Source organism: Indicator indicator, chromosome 29 (genome assembly GCF_027791375.1).
Source record: "Indicator indicator isolate 239-I01 chromosome 29, UM_Iind_1.1, whole genome shotgun sequence".
Classification (NCBI taxonomy): domain Eukaryota; kingdom Metazoa; phylum Chordata; class Aves; order Piciformes; family Indicatoridae; genus Indicator; species Indicator indicator.
Genome location: NC_072038.1, coordinates 3453909 through 3474199, shown reverse-complemented (window position 1 = coordinate 3474199; position 20291 = coordinate 3453909). Strand labels below are relative to the sequence as shown.

The 20291-nt window shown below is 48.1% G+C and overlaps 1 protein-coding gene across 1 annotated transcript in view; it reads right to left on the bottom strand.

The window, feature by feature from the left end:
* TMEM104 (transmembrane protein 104) overlaps positions 1–20291 on the bottom strand; it is a 51843-nt gene that overhangs the window by 18040 nt on the left and 13512 nt on the right. The gene's annotated exons all lie outside the window — the stretch shown is intronic.

Genomic DNA, 20291 nt, shown 5'->3' with positions numbered 1-20291 from the left:
CTGCTAGTAAGATGAATTTATCACTAAAGCAAAAGCTGGCCTTAGATGCTCACCTCCACACATGTCTGTTTGCTGTGGATCTTTCCTTGTTGCTTAATTTTACAGCTAAGTTGGCTGAAAAACAGGGGGTCAAGCAAGCTGTTCAGTATCAGAGAACATGCCTCAGGCAGAAGCAGAGCACAGGATCCTCTTGGCTCTGGCTGCTCCAGCACTCCTTTACTGACACATTTCAGTAAGAGCTCAGGGTGCAGCCTTATGGAACATGAAATATTAAACTGTGGCCTCTTTGTCTCAGTACATGCTCAGTTTAGGTTTGAATAGCAATAGCCATGACCAGTCTGCTCACATTAACATTGATGGGGTAGCTTCAGGGAGGCCCAGGCTCAACAACAATGGAGCCAGGTCTGCCCAGAATACTCCCCTCCCACCCCATGCTTTAAGTTGTCTCTTTTAAAGCAGGAAGCTAAAGGGTAACAGTTAAGCTGCTGACTTGGAAGCTGAAAACTTGGGCAAAGTGAGGAAGAAAAACTAATCAGAGAGATACCCAGAAGAAAGACCTTCATCCAGGGTGGAAATTAAAGGCACTGTCAATGAAGACAAATCTTTCTTCACTGCCCTCCAAGACATATTTGGGTTTCTTAGTAAATTAAACTGGGATCTGCTGCAGTACCAGTCTGCTGCATCTCTTTCAGCTGGTTGCAAAAATATATCCAACAAAGCTGGAAATTCAGATTACAGAGCTTCCCACACTGAGTTTCTTCTAGCAGTCTCCTAGGACAGATGGCAACCATGCCCATGGAGTAGTCTAACCATAGAGTGCTGTCCTCAGCACAAGAACATGGACCTGTGGGAATGGGTCTGGAAGACTGGAAACTCTCTGCTCTGTGGACAGGCTGAGAGAATTGGGGTTGTTCAGCCTGGAGAAGAGAAGACTTCAGGGAGACCTCATGGCAGCCTTTCATGGGATTAGAAGAACGCTGAGGACAGACTTTTGAGCAGAGCCTGTTGTGACAGGACAAGGGGTGATGGTTTAAAACTAAAAGAGGGAAATTCAGACTGGAGAGAAGAAAGACATTTTTGACAGAGTGTGGTGAGACCCTGGCTCAGGTTGCCCAGAGAGATGGGGGATGCCCCATGGCTGGAACCATTCCAGGTCAGGTTGCTGGGGGCTCTGAGTGACCTTCTCTAGTTGCAGATGTCCCTGAGGACTACATGGGTTCAGACTAGTTAAGCTTTAAAGGTCCTTTCCAACCCAAACCATTCTGTGAGTCTATGCTGTCAGCCCAGGCCCAGAGGAGCAGCGTCCTGTTCAGCACCATCACCTCTGCTTGGGTTCTGAGCAGAATTTGAGTCCTGCCTACACCAGACAGAAGAGAAAAGGCTTCACTGAAGGAAAACCACAGGCCTGGACTGAGGTCTGAACACAAACTGAGAGAAGCTACTTAAAACAGGGAAAGCAATGTGGGTGTTACAGAGGACAGCCCTGCCTGTCATCCACGGGATGGCACAGGCTAGTGAGACACAACAGGTCCAAAAGCTGTAAGCAAAAGCTCTCCAGGAAGTCACAGCACACATTGTACAGATTTGTTGGGCATCCCAAAGGGATGTTTAAAGACAAATATGCAACATGAATATTTACACATTGCTCTTTTCCGTGACTCTTTCAAAGCAGTACAAAAAAAAAGGTGTCACCAGAAGGGAAGGACTGGGATTCAAAAGGGCAGGCTGTGGAGCCTCCAGGTCTCTGTCAACCCCAACAGAGTCAGTGACAGAACAGAACTGAAGCTATTTTAAGACCAGTCCAACCCCAAGAAACCTTTTTTGAGACTGTTTCAGAATATCTGCAAGGCAAATTGGAAACACCTCGCATCCTAAGTATTCTCAGACGACCAAAGTAAACCCAGAAGGGGACCAGAGGAGAGAACCTTTGGTTTCACATGTTGCTTGCTGAAGGATGGATCCTGATCTGAGGCCATCAGTTACACCAAGTCTTGTTTTTCCTGCTTGGTGGGGAGGGATGGGACAGAGAAAACAGGCCCAGAATTTAGATTTCTGAAGCAACTGAGGATGTTTGGAGGGAATGCTGGAATCACATAGAACACAACAGGCACCACTGGAAAGACTAAGAACTAAACCAGCCTTAACACTTCCAGTTCTACCACAGAAGCAAACCAGGCAGTTACAATCACAGCATTGTTTTGGTTGGCAAAGCCCTCTAAGATTATCGACTCCAACCATCAACCTAACCCCACCATGGCCATCAAACCATGTCCCCAAGTGCCATGGCCACACATTTCTTGAACACCTCCAGGGATGGGGACTCCACCACCTCCCTGGGCAGCCTGTTCCAATGCCTGACCACTCTTGCAAAAAAGACATCTTGCCTCATCTCCAACCTAAACTCCCTTGGTACAATTTCAGGCCATTTGCTCTCATTCTATCACCTGATACTAGGCGTAAGAGACCAACCCTGACCTTGCTCCAACCTCCTTTCAGGGAGCTGTAGAGAGAAAGTATTTTTCTACTGCTCTCCCTCTTGTTCCTTTCTTCTAGTCAGGAACTTCGCTCCACTCTCCTGTCACCTTCTCCTGTCCTCCACAGCCTTGGGACGGTGCACAAGCCACTAAAGAGACTCAGGAGTGACGCAGGTGAAGGACTCAGAGCAAGCCACAGCAGACACCAACTCTCTCACTGGAAATTTTTCTGGAGTCTGTGACTAATTTCTTTCAGGCTCCTCTCCCAGCACACAGCCTGCTCAGTGCAGCCTCCCTTCAAACCGTGCTAATAGCTGATGTGTCAGGAGCAGCCGAAACAAAACGAGAGAGAGGAAGGATGGTGGTAATTAAGGAACAGGTGTCCTCTGCAGATTAGAATGCACCAGAACCAATTGCCAAAGCTGCACCTCAAACCATAGCAAAGACTGACACAAGATCACTGAGCACCGAAGCAGATGGGGCTGGAAACTTGATTTGCCTTGAGCAGAAGGAAGGAGCTGTGTTAAGGTGGACTTGAGGCTCAGCTGCTGGGTAGCATCATTAGGAGCTGGAAGAATGGCTTCAAACTGAAAGCAGCTTGATTTAGATATTAGGAAGAAATTCTTCTCCATGAGGGGGCTGAGACACTAAAACAGGTAGCCCAGAGAAGTTGGGGAGGCTCCAACCCTGAAACTATTCAAAGCCAGTATGGATGAGGCCTTGAGTAATGTGATCTAATAGGAGGTGTCCTTGTCCCTGGCAAGGGGGCTAGAACTTGGGTGGTGATCTTCAAGGTCTCTTCCAACCCAAACCTTTCTGTGATCTCCTAATGAAGCACAAGGAATTCTTCTGGATGTTCCACTCCACTTCTTGCAGTTATTCTCCAGTGCTCAAGGCATCTTAAAACAACTAAATCCATGGAATAACTCTCTCAACCCTTTCTCTCCTCTGTGGGCTTTTCTGCTCCACTCATGGGGAAAAGACACAAGTCGCTGTGCCTGCATGGTCAGATCCCCCTCTCATCCTGTAAGATGAGCAATGTTTCTCTTCTTAACAAGATCCTGGAGCTGGTCCAAAGGGACCAAGTGAGAGATGAATTCAAATGCAGCAGAAATGTATCAACTTTTCCACTTGATGCCCATTAGCAAAGCAAGATGGGCACCCAGGGATCGATACAAACAATGCTAGGGCTGGCAACGAGATGAGGCTGCTTTGCTTTGCAGAAGATTTGTGCCAACCACTTTTAGGAAGGGAGGCCACAGTGCACACTGAGCTGCTTGAAAGGAGAAAGCAGAAGAGGGCATTAAACAGCCAGGTTAACATCCCTTCAAAGTGAAATTGTGTACAGCTCCACAGGATTCAGCACTGGGAAGGAAAGAAGGGTCAGATCCTCACCCATAAGCTGGAGGCCACATCTTGAGTGCTGGGTTCAGCTTTGGGGCCCTCCATACAAGAAGGACATTGAAGTGCTGGAGCAGGTCCAGAAAAGGGCAATGATGCTGGTGAATGGTCTGGAAAAGAGGTCTTGTGAGGAGCAGTTGAGGGAACTGAGGTTGTTCAGACTTAAGAAAAAGAGGCTGAGGGAAGACCTCCTCACTCTCTACAACTTCATTTTCAGGGGAAAGGAGGTTGGACTGAGGTGAGGAGTTGGTCTCTTCTCCAAACAAACAGTGATAGGACAAGAGGAAATGGGAATTCCTTGTTGGGTTGAGTGGTTGATCAGAAATGGCCTCAGGTTTGCCCCAGAGGAGGTTTAGGTTGGACATTAGAAGAAACTTCTTCACTGAAATAGTTCTCAAAGACTGAAACAGGCTCCCCACAGAAGTGGTTGAATGCCCATCCCTGGAAGTGTTTCAAAGAGGCAGAGATGTGGTGCTGTGGGACATGGTTTAGCACCAGACTTGGTAGAGTCAGAGAATAGTTGGACTTGATGTTAAGTCTTTTCCAACCAAAACAATTGCCTGATTCTGTGACACGAGGGACAATGACTCAGTCCCTGGATTAGAGCTCATCTCTCATCAACTGTCAGAAGACTCCCAAGACCAGGAAGCCTATTTAAAAACACATCCCCAAAAGAATGAAAAGAGACCATGATGCTTAGGAGGAGGATGTCTACTTTCTCTACCTCCCTGTGCCAGACACCTAAAATGCTCTTCTGAGCCATTAATTAAACATGAGGAAAAGTTTTTTTCACTGTGAGGGTGACAGAACACTGGAACAGGCTGCCCAGGGGAGTTGTGGAGTCTCCTTCTCTAGAGACTTTCAAAACCCACCTGGATGCATTCTGTGTGACCTGCTCTAGGTGATCCTGCTCTGGCAGTGGGGTTGAACTGGATGATCTCTGAAGGTCCCTTCCAACCACTAACATTCTGTGATTCTGTAATTAGTTTCGTAACTTCTAAGGAAAAAGTCAGCCCAAGATAGCACCTCAAGCACAGATCCAAACTTTCCACCCTCAAGTCCCCCCAAGAGGGACATAACTAAAATGCTTTGTCACACCTGTAATTCAAACCAGCTCAACAGCACCCAGAAGTGCACCATTCAGCCCTGCCACAAGTCAAAGCTGCAGAGCTCGTCCACATCAAAAAGCTCTCTCGAGTTTTCCAGACCACCTCTTGAGCCAGCTGAGATGTTTTCTTGGCTTTTTTTCCACTCACCTAAAGCTTCAGCAAAATAACCCAAGGCAGAATGAGCACAGTCTACTCTGATTAAAGATTTTTCTACTAGTGAGGTGGTTTCTTATTAGAATCAGGCAGGCGTGCATGGCTGATTCACTGCTGAACTTCGACAAGGTAGTTCCTCCTTCAGCTAAGTTAAGGAGGATCAGGTCCATTAAATGCTCTTTACATTCACAGGGTGGCACAGAGAGAAACCTTTACTGTGTTTTTGCACTGGAGTTGTTCCCTCCTTTCTCCTCAGGCTCCTTCATGAATCAGGAAAGGTCAGACAAGTGGCCAGGCTTTCTGAGGAGGGTCCGTGGAATCCAGAGAGAGCAAATAAAGGCAACAGACACAAACCTCTTTACTTTCTCATGATGGAAAACAACATGAAGAGCCAGCACACCAGTGACCAAAAAAACTCAAGTGTTTTTCTTGCCTTTACTGACACTTCCAGTCAGATAATTAGAAGCCAGCTAGTGCAGAGGAAAGAACAGCAGCTTGTCACCCTGAATTACACTCTTCCCTGCAGGCTAGTAGGAGCAGCGAGCAGCACAGCAGCTTGCTCAACCCCTGGGAGGGTCTTCACATCCACTCCTCCCACCTAGGCAAGCCATGACAGTACAGGCAACAGAGGTTTGGGAGCTTCTCTGAGCCCACAACTCAGCTGACAGTGCTTTCCCAGCCTCTGCACCTGTCAGCTCTTGGTATTTCAAAGTGAAAAGCAGGCTGGTCAACTGGAGTCTTCTTGCCACAGGGGAAGCTTGCTGGGGCTTACCACTGCCTGGGATGTATTTGTCCATATATTTCTGAAAGTGCATTTTATGAAAGCTTTTATGTTAAAACTTGGTTACATAACCTTGTTTATTGGCTTATCTTAAAGCAAAAGTAAGATCAAGTGCTAATAGGACATCTGGCTGGTTTTATCAGCTTAATTTCAAGCCAAGAGGACCACCAAGAGAGCTCTCAACCACTAAGTGATGGCCAGCTAATGCCAAGAGTCTTTCAGACCATACAAGCATGTTTTAAACCACTCCAAGGTCTGTATTGACCAAACAGGCCCTTTATTGACCTGAAGAGTCCATCTATCACTGAAATCAGCACAGTTCAATAGCTTTTATCTAGTTGCCAGCATGCAACTTCTGCACAGAAAGCCACTAGAGCTCAGGAAGCACCATTAGCACCTCGAATGGAGCTGGCTCATGTATTAGATGCAGGAGCCACAGCATTAAGTCTACTGCCTGCACACATTGGCAAGAGGACCATCTGCAAGCCAGCTTCATTCATAACTGTCATCAGAACCTGCTTGTCTTCATGCTCCACAAACTCATCTGTAAGAATTGCATCTGCCTTTGGAGCTTGCTGAGTAGTGAATTAAAAACCAGGGAGCTGCTGTTTCTTGTTGATTCAAGTCTGGAAACTTTCAGACAGGTTGAGAAGCAGCAGCAAATTTACCTGAGCAATGGAGATGGTGAAGATTAACCTGGTTGAATGCCACAAATACACCAGGAGCAGAGCCAAAAGAGTTGGAGGGGTTTTGGGTAAATGCATTTGTGTGGCATGGGACTACCATACCAGCACAAAGATATTCAGTCTCAGATACCAGGGCAAGGATCCCTCAGTTTTAATATGAAGATAGTAAAGAGTAATGCTCTCTCCTCAAACATCTTGGGCCTGGGGCCCTTCCTTTTCCTTTACTCTTTGTCCTCACTCAAAACCAGAACTCACCCCAAACCAAATCCTTCCTTGGAGACTCTTTCTGCTTCTTGATAAAAGACCTTTAAGATCATCAAGTCCAACCATTAACCTAACATTACCAAGCCCATCTCAGACAAACTTCCTTTCAGGACAGTCTCAACTCCACCTCTGCAGACAATATTTAGATTTCACAGAATCACACGCTAGTAGGGGTTTGGAAGGGACCTCTGAAGATCATCTAGTGCAACTCCACTGCCAAAGCAGGATCACCTAGGGCAGGTGATACAGGAACATGGCTAAAAGGGTTTGGAATCTCTGCAGAGAGAGAGACTCCACAACCTCTCTGCTCCAGCCTGCTCCAGCACCCTCACAGTAAAGAAGTTTTTCCTCATGTTGAAGTGGAACCTCCTGTGTTCCAGTTTGTCTCCATGCCCCTTGTCCTATCACTGGGCACCACTGAAAAGTGACTGGCCTCTTCTTCTTGACAACCACCCCTCAGCTATTTATAAACATTAGTGAGATCCCCTCTCAGTCTTCTCTTTTCCAGGCTAAACAGCCCCAGGCCTCTCAGCCTTTCCTCATCAGAGAGATGTTCTATTCCCTTAATTACCTTGTAGCCTCCAGTGGACTCTCTCCAGTAGTTCCCTGTCTCTCTTAGACTGAGGAGCCCAGAACTAGACACAATACTCCAGATGAGGCCTGACTAGGGCAGAGTAGAGAGGGAGGAGAGTTTCACAACTGTTAGCAATAGTACCTCTGTCCCACAACACAGAGCACAGCAAATAACCCCACTCTAATGGGGAGCAAGCTGACATTTAAAGAGAAATTTGCTGGTTGAACAGAACAGGTTTTGCCCCCTTGGCTGAGAAGCTGAGAGCTTTCTATAGGATGATGTGCTCACAGCATCCCCACGGCAAGGGGAGGTATGGACAGGACAACACAAGCTCTACTGAGCCAGCACCTCCCAGAGGAAGCCTTGTTTGATTCAGTGCTCAGGCACAAGGACAGCCTCCTTCAGCAGAGCAGGGAGAAGCAGGCATTTCATACACGCTGTCAGGAGTAGCAACTCTGACACAAGTTCTGCTTCTGCAAGACGTCCCCGAGCTCGGAGCGATTTCACAACCCAGATGAGCACTAGGAGGGGACAGACAAAACACTCCAAGGAAACCACACTGCACAAGTGCCAACGTCCAACAAGATGTTAGCAGAACCAGGGCCTGGCTGCTCAGTGTCTAAAGTGACCTCTAGGAAATGAACAAACCAAAAAGCAAAACCTGATTTATCAGCATTGACACAGGTCAGAGGTTCTAGCCCTGGCTGGAAGCTTGAAGCAAACCTCTTGTCTTCAGCAGAGCAGCTTCTTAGGAACCACTGTTCCTATTCACACCTTCAGGTTGGCTTTGGAGAGAAACATTAAACCCAAGGTGCTTTCCCAACTCCTGTTTGTGACCCCTAGGTAAAGAAAGCAGAGCTTTGTAACATTTCAGAGCTACCTGCAGCCTCTGGTAGCTCCTCTGCACCCCATTCAAGTTGTGGCAACTGCCATGCTAGCCAGCAGTAGGCTCCAGCTGCTATGCCAGGGCTTCAGCGCTTTTCAGCTAAAGCATATCAAGGGGACAGGGTCTCAAATGCAACACAGCGTCCCCTCTGCTATCCCTCCTCCCCTTCACTAGGGTGACAAGGCCACATTTCTCTCCAGCATGAGCTCATATCTCAAGCTAGAGAGCCAGATGGCACATCAGTGAGGGCAGCAATCCAAGCTTTCGTTGGTAAAGCTTTACCCCTCGCAGTGGACGGTACAAATATAAATACATGAAAGGAGTCTGATTGTTCAGGAAGGAGCTTTTTAGAGAACTGGAGGAAAAAAAAAAGTAATAAAGCTGAAGGTCCACAGCCTCTCAAGGCTGGAGGCAGGGCTGCAGCAGGGGCTGTGCTGATAGGCAGCAAGTTATCAGCAGACAAGCGATAACGAAGCTCAGAGTTGGTCGAAGAGAGATAAACCAGCCCCAGAACATGGATTGGTCAAAGAAGTTGAGAGGCAAGAGGGATTTTAACCTCCAGATCCCCTGTTGAGCCAGGAAGTCACAACAGAGGGAGGATGCAACTGCCAGCTATCCCACAAGGAATATTTATAGATAAAGAAAGAAGGGCAGTTATGCTCCGAGTACCGCAGGCATCTGCTGCCACAGCAGCTCTGGTGATTAACATCCTGCTCTCGGGACACCTGGCAGAGGCTTGGGCTCATAACTCACAGGCAGCATACTGCTGGCGCTGAGGAGCCCTCACTCACCCTTCTCCCAGTACCTCCAGACAGGGAGAAGGTACCCTCTAAGAACTAAGACCTCAGCTGCTGCCAGGTTGGTTTTAGCCAGCGAAGCAAGTGGCATTTCACCCACCTGCACCCATGGTACCCTTCAAGCTGGATGCTGCCTCTCATGGTTCCTTTGCCACCACATGCTCCAGCTCTCCCTCCAAATGGAAGGCCTTCAAAAGATGGCAAGAAGCACCTGTATCCCCAAAATTCACACAGAATCAACCAGGTTGGAAAAGTCCTCAGAGATCATCAAGTCCAACCTAATACCCGACACCTCCTGACAACTAAACCCTGGCTCCAAGTGCCACAGCCAAGCTTTTTTTGAACACCTCCAGGCACAGTGACTCTACCACCTCCCTGGGCAGCACATTCTACTGGCTAGTTACTCTATGAGGAACTTTCTCCTCACCTCCAGCCTAAACCTCCCCTGGCACAGCTTGAGACTGTGTCCTCTTGTTCTGGTGCTGCTTGCCTGGGAGAAGAGACCAACCCCCACCTGGCTACAGCCTCCTTTCAGGTAGTTGTACAGAGCAATAAGGTCTCCCCTGAGCCTCCTCTTCTCCAGGCTAAACAACTGACTTTAGCAGAGCTGTATATGACCTAGAGATTTTCAAAGGCTCTAGTTCAGCACCAGCTTTTGATTTTGACTGCCCAGGTAGCACACAAGTGTACTTGTCCCAGATGATGCCCTTGCAAGCTATGATGGAACTGTTCAAAAAAAACCACGGCACTTCAGGACATGGTTTAATGGGCATGGGGGTGTTGGGCTGACAGTTGGACTTGATGATCTTAGAGGTTTTTGCCAACCTTAATGATTCTATGATTTTGCTGGGCATCCAACAGAACAAGGACCAAGCAAGCAACTGAGCAGCCTCTACATGCAGCTCTGGGAGGTCAAGGCAGAAGCAGCACAAGGACAGCAAGGTGGTATCAGAAGGTGCTGCTCTCCTCTCCCGACCCTGGCTCAGGACCGCAGTCAGTTTCTGGAACTCGCCCATCTCTGAGCACAAGGAGCTTTCTACTTTGGAAAGAACACCATGGAAAACCAGTTCTTCCTCCTCTTAAAGTGAAGAGATCCAGACACAAAGTCATTCAGTGCAAGGATTGCAGTTCCTGGCACACCTGGGATGTGCAGGATCACAGCCAGCAGCAAGCTCACTCTCTCTGGGGTAAATACACTTCCATTATCATTTTTCACAACAGGAGGAAGATGGAGGCCAGTAATAACCCTAAAGTGACTGGCATCTAATTTTTCATCATTGGAGTATTTATGGCACAGCCATTTGCAGCATCTTGTAATCACTTTACCGCCTCCTTGACCCCTGGCTCCCCCTTATTCTGCATCTCCTAATTGCATCTGAACAAGCAGGAGGAAAGCAGCAAAGCGAAGAGATGCAGGAGAGCTGAATGGTTGGTTTGTGATACTTGGAAGGACAGCAGAGGAGTTGCAGAGCCAGGTTTGGCTGTTCCTTCCACCACCAGCTTGCTTTGACCTCCCACAGGCACTGAAACAGGAGCCTTCCTCCTTCCTGACACCGTGAGGAGCCGTCCTCTGCCTCCTCAATTTATCAGCACGGTACCAGAGATTAATGAGTTCCCTCCACCAAAGCGTGAGGGCATAGCCATCACACAGAGACACTGCCCCAAATCCCTGTGCATTCACAGCCTCTCCTGGCAGCGTACTGGCAACTACAACAATGTTTATATTGACTGCAAGAACCCCTGGGTTAGACAGCAGCAAGCAAGGGAGACGTGGACCAGTGTGGCACGGACGCTCTGAGGGCCCTGCAAACCTATCGAGCTACAAACTGCCAGGGTTGGGAAGCATTTGGGTTCAGCAAGGATCCTGAAGGATGCTAACTCCTTGCCTGCCCCAACACAACCAGGGCCTCCACCACTAAGTCAGCACTTTACTGTTTTTTGCTCTACGGACTTCTAAGTTGAGTTCCTCATGATTCTTCAGCTGCAGTTTTGGGCTCCACAGTTCAAGAGGGACAGGAACCTACTGGAGAGAGTCCAATGGAGAGCTACAAGGATGATGAAAGGACCTGAATATCTGTCCTATGAAGAAAGCCTGAGAGACCTGGGGCTGTTAAGTCTTGAAAAGAGAAGGCTCAGAGAGGATCTTATTAATGTTTATAAATATCTGAGGGGTGAGTGTCAAGGTGAAGGTGCCAGGCTCTTTTTGGTGGTGCCCAGTGATAGGACAAGGAACGATGGGCACAAGCTGGCACACAGGAGGCTCCACCTCAACATGAGGAGAAACTTCTTTACTGTGAGGGTGACAGAACATGGAACAGGCTGCCCAGAGAGGTTGTAGAGTCTCCTTCTCTGGACAATCCAAACCTCCCTGGGTGCATTCCCGTGTGACCTGCCCTAGGTGATCCTGGTTTGACAAGGGGGCTGGACTAGATGATCTCTAGAGGTCCCCCTTCCAAGCCCTAATATTCTATGATCCATTCCCTTCAGGAAGCTCCTGCCAGACACTGCAGAAGGAAAGGTCCCACACTTGGTAACTCCTCTGCAGCAGCACAGAAGCAAGAGATAAAGCCTTGTTGCCTGGGGCTAGTGGGGAGCCTCCTTGCTCCAGGCCTTCCCTGTACAGTGCAGACCAAACTGCTGCAACAGGCTTCAGAGATCAGCCCTGCCTGAGAGCATTATACCTACTCCAACTGACAAGATAAATCCCAGCTGCATTATTTGTATTTATAGTCCTGCTTACAGAAGCATGAGCCACGTGTTGGATTTGCTGATGTAGTCCAAAAATCCACATTTTTGGACAAGAGCATCCGTGATCTCACCCAGACAGAAAGCACAATTTAGGAGGCTGTTAAGAAGCTCCAGACTTATTTAGGAGTATCAAGAGATACCAGGGCATCCAGAGCTCTGTCCTCCATGGCCTCTGATAACGTTCAGAGTGACCAGACTGCCTAGTTCTGCAGCCTTGGTGCTTCCTACCTGTGTATTAAGGAATTCATGAGCATTTCAGGGGAGGAGAGCTGAAAATTGCTGTCTTAAACTGGCTGAAAACGCTGAGATGTGAATCGGGCAGGCAGCAAGGTCAGACCTCTGTTTAGAAACAAAACTGGTGTTAAAGCACCAACCAAACTGCTGGAAAATGAGCTGGGGAGAAAAATGCTGGTGTTGCATCTCCCAGGGGAGTGCTTAGCTGACTTAACAGGTCTCTTCTCCAGGGCTGGATTCTAGGGTGCTGCCACTATCACTGCACAAAATAACAGCGTGCAAGGGAAATGCTTTTATTACTGATTTTCTACAAGCATGCCCAAAATGAAAGACTGTTCCTGCTGGAACAGTCTTGTCCAAGCAAAGAGTTTTAAAAGGCTCTTTTTATAGAATCACAGAATGGTTTGGGTTGGAAAGGACCTTAAAGATCACCTTGTTCCACCCCCACTGCCACGAGAAGGGACACCTTCCTCTAGAGCAGGTTGCTCAAGACCCTGTCCAACCTGGCCTTGGACATCTCCAGGGAGGAGGCATCCACAGTGTTTACAATGTGCTGTAGTGAGTGGGTGGTCACAAACAGGTGTTGGTTCTGACACTGGCTCTGTTTGGGGGAGATTGATTCCCAGTACCAAGAGGGACCAGTGTCACCTCTGGTGCCCTGCTGCTGAGCTCACTCCCAAGCACAGCTTTCTTTAGGAGAAGCAGCACTGTGGCCTCTCAGCCTTGCCAGGGTGACTCCTGCTGGGAAGCAGGAGCTGTGGCCTGAGCCCAGAAACACCACTGAGGAGTTTTTGGAACTGCAGGGACTGCACAAAAGCAAAGAGAGATACATCTAGAGCCACTTCTTTGCCCAGTGTGTTTAGCTGGCTTGCATCCAACGTTCATGTCCACCATCCATCATCACAAAGAATCACAGAATCATTACAGTTGGAAAAGACCTTTAAAATCCTCAAGTCCAACCATAACCCAGTGCTGCCAAGTTGTCACTAAACCATGCCCCTCAGCACCACATCCACACAGCTTCTAAAACCCTCCAGGGATTAGGACTCAAACCAAGCACTGAAGTGTGCAGCCCATTTTCTCTGGGGAAGCCAAGTGCATCTGAGCTCATCAAAGGCCTCTGTCCATCACACCAGCCACCTTGCTACTCCTAAGGGCTGGCAGCACATCTGGCCAGGCACACAACCAGCAAGCCCAGCACCCTTCCCTCCCACACAGCCCTTGCCAACCAGCTGGAAGTGGCAGAAGGCAAGAACTGGCCCTCTGGAAAAGCTCAGCATCCCAGTGACAGCATAACCCAAGCTCCATTTAAAGAAAAGAAAAAAAAAAAAAAAACATCTCTCACTGTGAAGGGAACAGACAGCTCTGTGCAGAAAACACATTCCAGTCCTGTGCACTATTGATTTTCCAGTGAAAAGAGACAAGCTAATCCTTTAAAGTTAGTTGCTTCAATCCGTGGTCTTGCAGTTGCTCCCCTACTGCACTAAGGGCTGCCTCCCCCACCCAGCCCTGGCAGTAGGGAGCCTTCCCTTCTGGCTTCCTATACTCAAAACACAATCAGTTTCAAGAAAAGCCAGGAAAAAAAAAAAAAAAAATCACACCTCAGAGCCTGAACTCCAGCTCCTGGGTCACTGGTACAAGAAGTTAAGATTCCACTTCCACACCACCACACTCCTCCACCCCTGCTCTTGTCAGGTCAGGAAAAAAAATCCTCTTATTCACAGGGCCAGTTATGAACAGAAGTTCCCTTTGCAGTAGAAAACACAAGGGGTGTGGGGAAGTCCAGAAGAGTCAGTTTATCTGCCACAGGCCTGTGATGAGTTAGCAACTGAAAGAATTTATGGACAAGCCCACAGAAGAAGGATAGCCCAGGATGAAGGAGGCAGGATTTATGCCATATTAACAAGGCTGTGTGCCAATTTCAACCTTATTAGTTTCACACTAACAGACAGCTGAGAACTGCCTTTCCCATCCCACATCCAGATGCCATTCATCTGAAACAAACTTGGCTCCTGTCCTTCTTTAACCACTTCAGAGCAAAGCAGCAACTTCACTGACCTTAACTTTTTGGAAGCTGACTAGATGAGATGCATGAGAAGAGTCTGACCAGCCTCTGAGACTGGGCTTTTAGCCAAGCCAAGCTGTATTTCAGAGGCACCTGTAACAAACAGTTGGGGCTATTGATATTTATGCTTAATGCGGTACTAATTCCTCTGCTGCCACAGCAATGGCTCAAAGCTCAGGTGCCTCTACAGCACAAATGGTACAATATTCCAGACCCTTGAGAGGCTTTTCCGTCTGTTTGAAAGCTTTCAGAACTGCATCTCTGCACAGAAGGCACTTTCTTTGTGTACATTCATTTCTATTTCTGAATCAGTAGCACAATAAACCACTTCAGAGCGTTTGTGGGAAGGAAAATAATGCAATTATCTTTGGCAGGAAGGTCTTACCAGGAAGCATTTCTTACAGGATCTGAAGGAGGACAGGTCAACAGTGTCCCCAGTCCTGCTGTATTCCTACTGCAAACTGGGTTAACTGGAAAATAATCATGCTACAGCTTGAGTGATTTAGTTAAACAAGATGATGGCTTCACACCAGCAGGGTAAGCTTCCATCAGCTTTCCATCCTTTCCCCTGGGAAAAGCACCCCAAACCTTTTTGATTGATGTGCTGTGAAATCAGCCCTCCCTGCTCCAGCCACCTGCCACTGAAGCAGCTACCTTCCCCACCACTGGTTCTCAAGGTCTCTAAACACTGAGACCTGTAAGAATAAATATCCAGGAGACAGCAGCTGTGACCCATTTATTACCGGATGCTGCTGCAGGGCACAGCTGAGGAAGGCAGGGCAGAGGAGAAGCACTTGCTGCAAAGGGAACATGAGGAGCAAATCCAGGTGTCCTTGGAAGAAGCACTCTGCTTGCAGCACTGCTCCAGCTCTGTTTTTCTCTAGCTCTCAGCTGGTGACACAGCTTAGATCAAGCATGGATGTTCACACGAGGGCTGCCCTCATATCGCTGCTGGGAGGTAAGAAAGTAAATCAAAACCCCCCCAAAGAAAGCCCACCATGAACAGAGAGGCCACGAGAGCCTCCTGCGCTGAACGTCTCGGCAAAACTGCCCTAGTGCAGGCAAATGTATCTGGAAGGATCTGTTTTGACAGCAAAGATCAGAGATACCTTTGCCCAGAGCAGAGGGTGCACACACACGTGGCACAGGCAGGAAGGAGAAGTGCTGAGGAGGGAAGCAGAGCACGTACACAGAGTGCAGCGCTCCAGCCAGCGCCGAAGAGGGCTGGGGAGGCAGCAGAGCAGCGAGGCAGAGGGGCTCTACATCACCACTTATCAGTTCAGCCTTGCGCTCGCCCATTAAGTTCCGCTGGCACTGAGCAATTGTCCCTGTCCTCAGCCTACCTCCTCAGCCCCCTGCGCCACCTCCCGCTGCTGCCAGCCCGGCCCCGCTCCGGTGGTTGGGTGTTGTGATCAGAGTGTCAGGCTGGGGTGACATTGTCCCCTCCTGAAGAGGGCCGGGAAGAGCCCTGCAAGCCCTCTCATTTTATTCACTGCACAAGCACGTTTCCAACTGGGATAATCTCCATTAAACCATCTGCGCTCCCATCCTCGCCCGGCCCGCACCCGCTGGGCTGCCTGCGATCCTGCAGCATCTGCGAAGCAGCAGCAGTGGATGCCACGTCCCCTTTCCCAATCAGCTCAAAGCCCAGCAGAGACTCAGACAGAACAGATGCACCTGGTGGCTTTGACGTGCTACTGAGCCAGGCTACCAGGAGTACCTGTGCCAGTGCCTCCTCTGAAAGGCACAGGGCTCCCCTGGAGGGTTGAAGCCGCACCGTGCCCCAAAACGCCAGGAGAGGAGGGCTGAGGGGAGAGGTTTTAGCCACAAGGGTACAGGAGAGAGGCGCCGTTTGCCAGGTCATGAAGGCATGCTGGATCAGACACTCTGAATGGCTGCTGATCCCCGGGATTTAATCTCCTCTTTATCTCAGGATCTGCTTTCTAGAAACAGGGACTGTGTGATGGTTTGAAACTGTCTTTTTAATTTTTCCTTGCAAAGTTCAAAACAGAGAAAGTGAAAGAATGTAAATAGGTCACTATTGGGTATAAGAAAGCAAAATACTGATTGTTCTAAACACTTCCATTGGATAGATAGAAATGTTTAAGAACTATTACCCAAAACAAACTCTGCACATTCTGCTTTCTGCAGTCAGGGCAGTTGCTGGGCTGTCTGGCTGCTGTTTTCTTCTTCTCTTCTGGCTGAAGATAACACACACTGACCTTGGCAGCTAAGTTAACAACTTTCTGCTCTAACTAACTCTGCTTTCTGTCCAAGGGAGGCCTGGGGGGGAAGCTCATGGGAGAGGGAGGCCCCTTTGGGAAGGGTCCCCCTTGGGGGGAAGCAAAGGGAGATTGGTTGTGCTTTTCTGTTGATTGTATAGATTTGTAGATGTTGTGAATTTTGTATATTTGTACATATTCATTGCATTTCATCATAGATTGTAGATTCTGCTTTGTAAATACAGCTTTCATTTGCTTCCAGACTGGGCTAGCCTGATTATTGTCAGTGTGGGGGGAATTTCAGCTCACACTGACACAGACTGTCATGTCACATTCCTGCAGTACTGGAACAGAAGGACAAGGAAGTGTTGAGAGGCCTGAAACTTAAAAGCTTGCTGACCCTTCCCTTCAAGTCTCCACGGAAAACACCGAGAAAGCAGGACTGAGCAACTGCATCAAAGAGTGAATTCACCATGGAGCAACTGACCCTGTCCTTAGCATTGTCATCAAGGCAGCCAAGGGACTCAGCAGTCACTGGGGCTGCTGAGGACAGGGCACAGCACGGTGAGGAGCTGAAGCGAAGACAGAAAGCCATCGATCTGCTTTATCTGCAATCAGCACTTGCCTTCAACAAGGTCACGGGGCCATCCAACACATGCCTTTCCTCCAGCTGACTTGCCCTGTGTGGATTGTGTCCTCACAGGGGTGGGACAGCATGGCAAGGCTCACTTCAACCTCCCAGCACTCCTACAGTCCCAAAAAGGAGGCAAATATTAGCAGCAAGTGATGGGACAGGCATCAAAATCTATTTCAGTACTTCCTGTGCTTGCCTTCACTTGGTTTTGGAAGCTTTTATCTTCCAAGGCAATTTACAAACAAGAAGCAAGATAACCATTTGCTCACACAAAGGTTAATAGGGGCCCAGTGGTCTCTGAAGACTCTGCAGTCACACTTAAGTGTGACATTTTGGAGCAGCAATAAAGATGCTGCCCAGACAAGCAAGTCTCAAGAGAAGAATTTAATCTGTCTAAATATTCTCATTATGTACATAGCTTTCAGTTCCCATTCACAGTGATCAGAGCAGACAGCTTTCAGAGGCCTTTTTGGACAATACAGCATGAAATAGGATTTTTACATCAGTCATTATTCCCCTTCTCCACCTCCAGCTCAACAAAGTCAATGTTTGAAGTGGGTTTTGTTGAAAAGAAGACCTAGTATTGGGAGAGAAAGAGCTGACAGGAGGAAGGCAGCACAGATCTTTGGCAGACTGGTGGTACTTGGCATCAGACAGCTCCCATTGGCATCACTTTCCCAGAAAACCTTAAATAGATTATTTCTCCTGGTAGTCCAAAAAAAGGCTTTCTGTGGGGTCACACACAGAGTAAGAAATAGAACACTACATCCAGAGCCCTTGCTTCACTGGAATGGGCAAGAAGCTCTAGTTACATCCACCCATCCTGCTCCTAAAAGTCACTTAAACCTAAAGAAAATACCAAGATGAGATGAGAAATACTAGAGACCAGCATCTAGGACAAAAGGGCTGATCCAAAAACTCAGCTGCTTTCTTTTGGGATCACAGTGTCCATCTGTCCCCTTGCCACAGGGGAACTTAGCTTGCAAAGAGACCTTGTTTGTCCACTGAAACGTGGAACCTGAATTATTCTAACAAGCAAGAACTCAAAAAAGAAGTAGTCAAGAAAGCAGAGCAAGTCCTTGATAGGTGTGATCCTCTTGATGCATCCCACCCCTCCTCACTTCTGTGCTGCCTTTTCCCCTTCAGACAGGCAGGTCACAGCTTTTCTTGCATCTTCAAGACTACACTTGAGCAAGAAGCTTGGACAAGATTTGTAGAGACAGTGACAGAGTTTTGCTACTACATTTTTCAATTGAAAGTCACAGAATCATAGAAAGGACCTTAAAGATCATCTAATTCCAACCCCCTTGCCATGGGCAAGGACACCTTCTAACAGATCAGGTTGCTTAAGGCCCCATCCAGCCTGGCTTTGAATACTTCCAGGATTGGAGCCTCCACAACCTCAAGCAACTTCTTCCCCCTGTGCTTCCATCCCCAGGCCTCTCTCAGAAAATTTAAGAGCTTCAACTACTGATCTGCTAGGGGGAAAGTATTAATCAGCACAGACTCTTCAGGGGTAGCCCAAACCCCAAGCTTGAAGATGGTGTCAGCACTGTGGGCCTGAATGTTTTATAAATTGTTACATTCCTCTCTGGGGAAAACATCATCATTTTTGCTTTCTGGAGAATAAAACTATCCAGGTCATGCAGAGGGTGAGACTAGCAGAGCCTGTGGTAGAACAAGTACCAGTTTAATCATAGAATGGCCTAGGCTGGACAGGACCTTAGAGATCATCTACTCCAACCTCCCCATCATGGGCAGGAGCACCTCTCGACTAGACTCAGCTGCTCAAGACCTCATCAAGTCTGGCCTTGAACACCCTCAAGGAGGAAGCATCCAAAACCTTCCTGGACAACCTATTCCAGAGTCTCACCACCCTCATACTGAAGAACTTCTTCCTAAGATCCAGTCTAAACCTACTCTCAGCTTCAAACCATTCCCAGATGTCCTATTGCTAGATACCCTTCTGAAAAGTCCCTCTCCAGCCTTCCTGTAGGCTCCCTTCAAGTATTGGAAGACACCTCTCAGGTCTCCCAGGAGTCTTCTCCAGGCTGAACAACCCCAGCTCCCTCAGCCTGTCTTCATAGCAGAGGGGTCCCAGCCCTCTCTGGACTCACTCCAACAGCTCTGTGTCCTTCTTATGATGGGGATTCCAGAACTGGATGCAGTATATTGGAGGTTCAGTCCCACATTCATGCAGGAAGAAGTTTGACAGACCTTAACAAAGCCCCCCCAACTCAGAGCTCATGCTGATACCCAGAAATCTCCTGAACCCAGTGACTGTGGGACCACCCCACCCCTTCCAGTAACCCAGCACAGACTGCTACATGCCCCCACAAACAATCCTTCCCTCTTTTTAAGGTAGAGCAGAGGAAAAGCACTGAAACCCTCATCTCAATTACTGAGCAGGGAGGGATTAAGCACTACCAAAGACTTTGCAGCTATTTATTCTCCAAATCCACGAGAGGAGACGAGCAGAGGGAAAAGCTCCTCTGAGAGTTATGTACACAGCCAGCAAGTCAAATGCTTACAGAGTCTTAATTTTTTAATTTTTCAAGTCCTCACAACAATTATCTTCATGAATTATAGACACAATATCCGAGAGATGCAGGCAGTAATTAATGCATGTCTGCCTTTTCTGACTAGCTCCTTCTGCTGGGTCAGGGAGAGTTATTGAAATTCAGGAAGGAAATCTTCAATCTTCTGGAAGTTTTAAAGAAACAGACCAGGACACAATTTAATAAGGCAATAATATTTCCCTTAAATAATTAACTAGGCTTTGACATTCACTAATATTTCTGAGGCCCAGCTCTTAACTTTGTAATAAGGCTGGAACAAGTGCACTCAGGGATGTGAGCCACTGCAGGTCCAAAATGTAGTGAACTGCAAAAATCACTTCAGAGAGTCTTTGCCCCTGGATAAGGAGCATGAAAAGGATATTGAACTGCTGGGGTGGGTGCAGAGGAGGGCACAAAGGTGATCAGAGGGCTGGAGCACCTCTGCTTTGTGGACAGGCTGAGAGAGCTGCAGTTGTTCAGCCTGGAGGAGAGAAGACTCCAGGGAGACCTTAAAGCAGCCTTCCAGTACCTGAAGGGGGCTACAGGAAAGCTGGGAAGTGACTGTCTAGAAGGCCTTGTGGTGATGGGATGAGGGGCAATGGCTTCAAGCTTGAGGAGGGCAGATTTAGACTGGAGATTGTTAGAAAGAAATGTCCCCTCCCTGAAGGGGTTCAAGGCCAGGCTGGATGAGGCCTTGAGCAACCT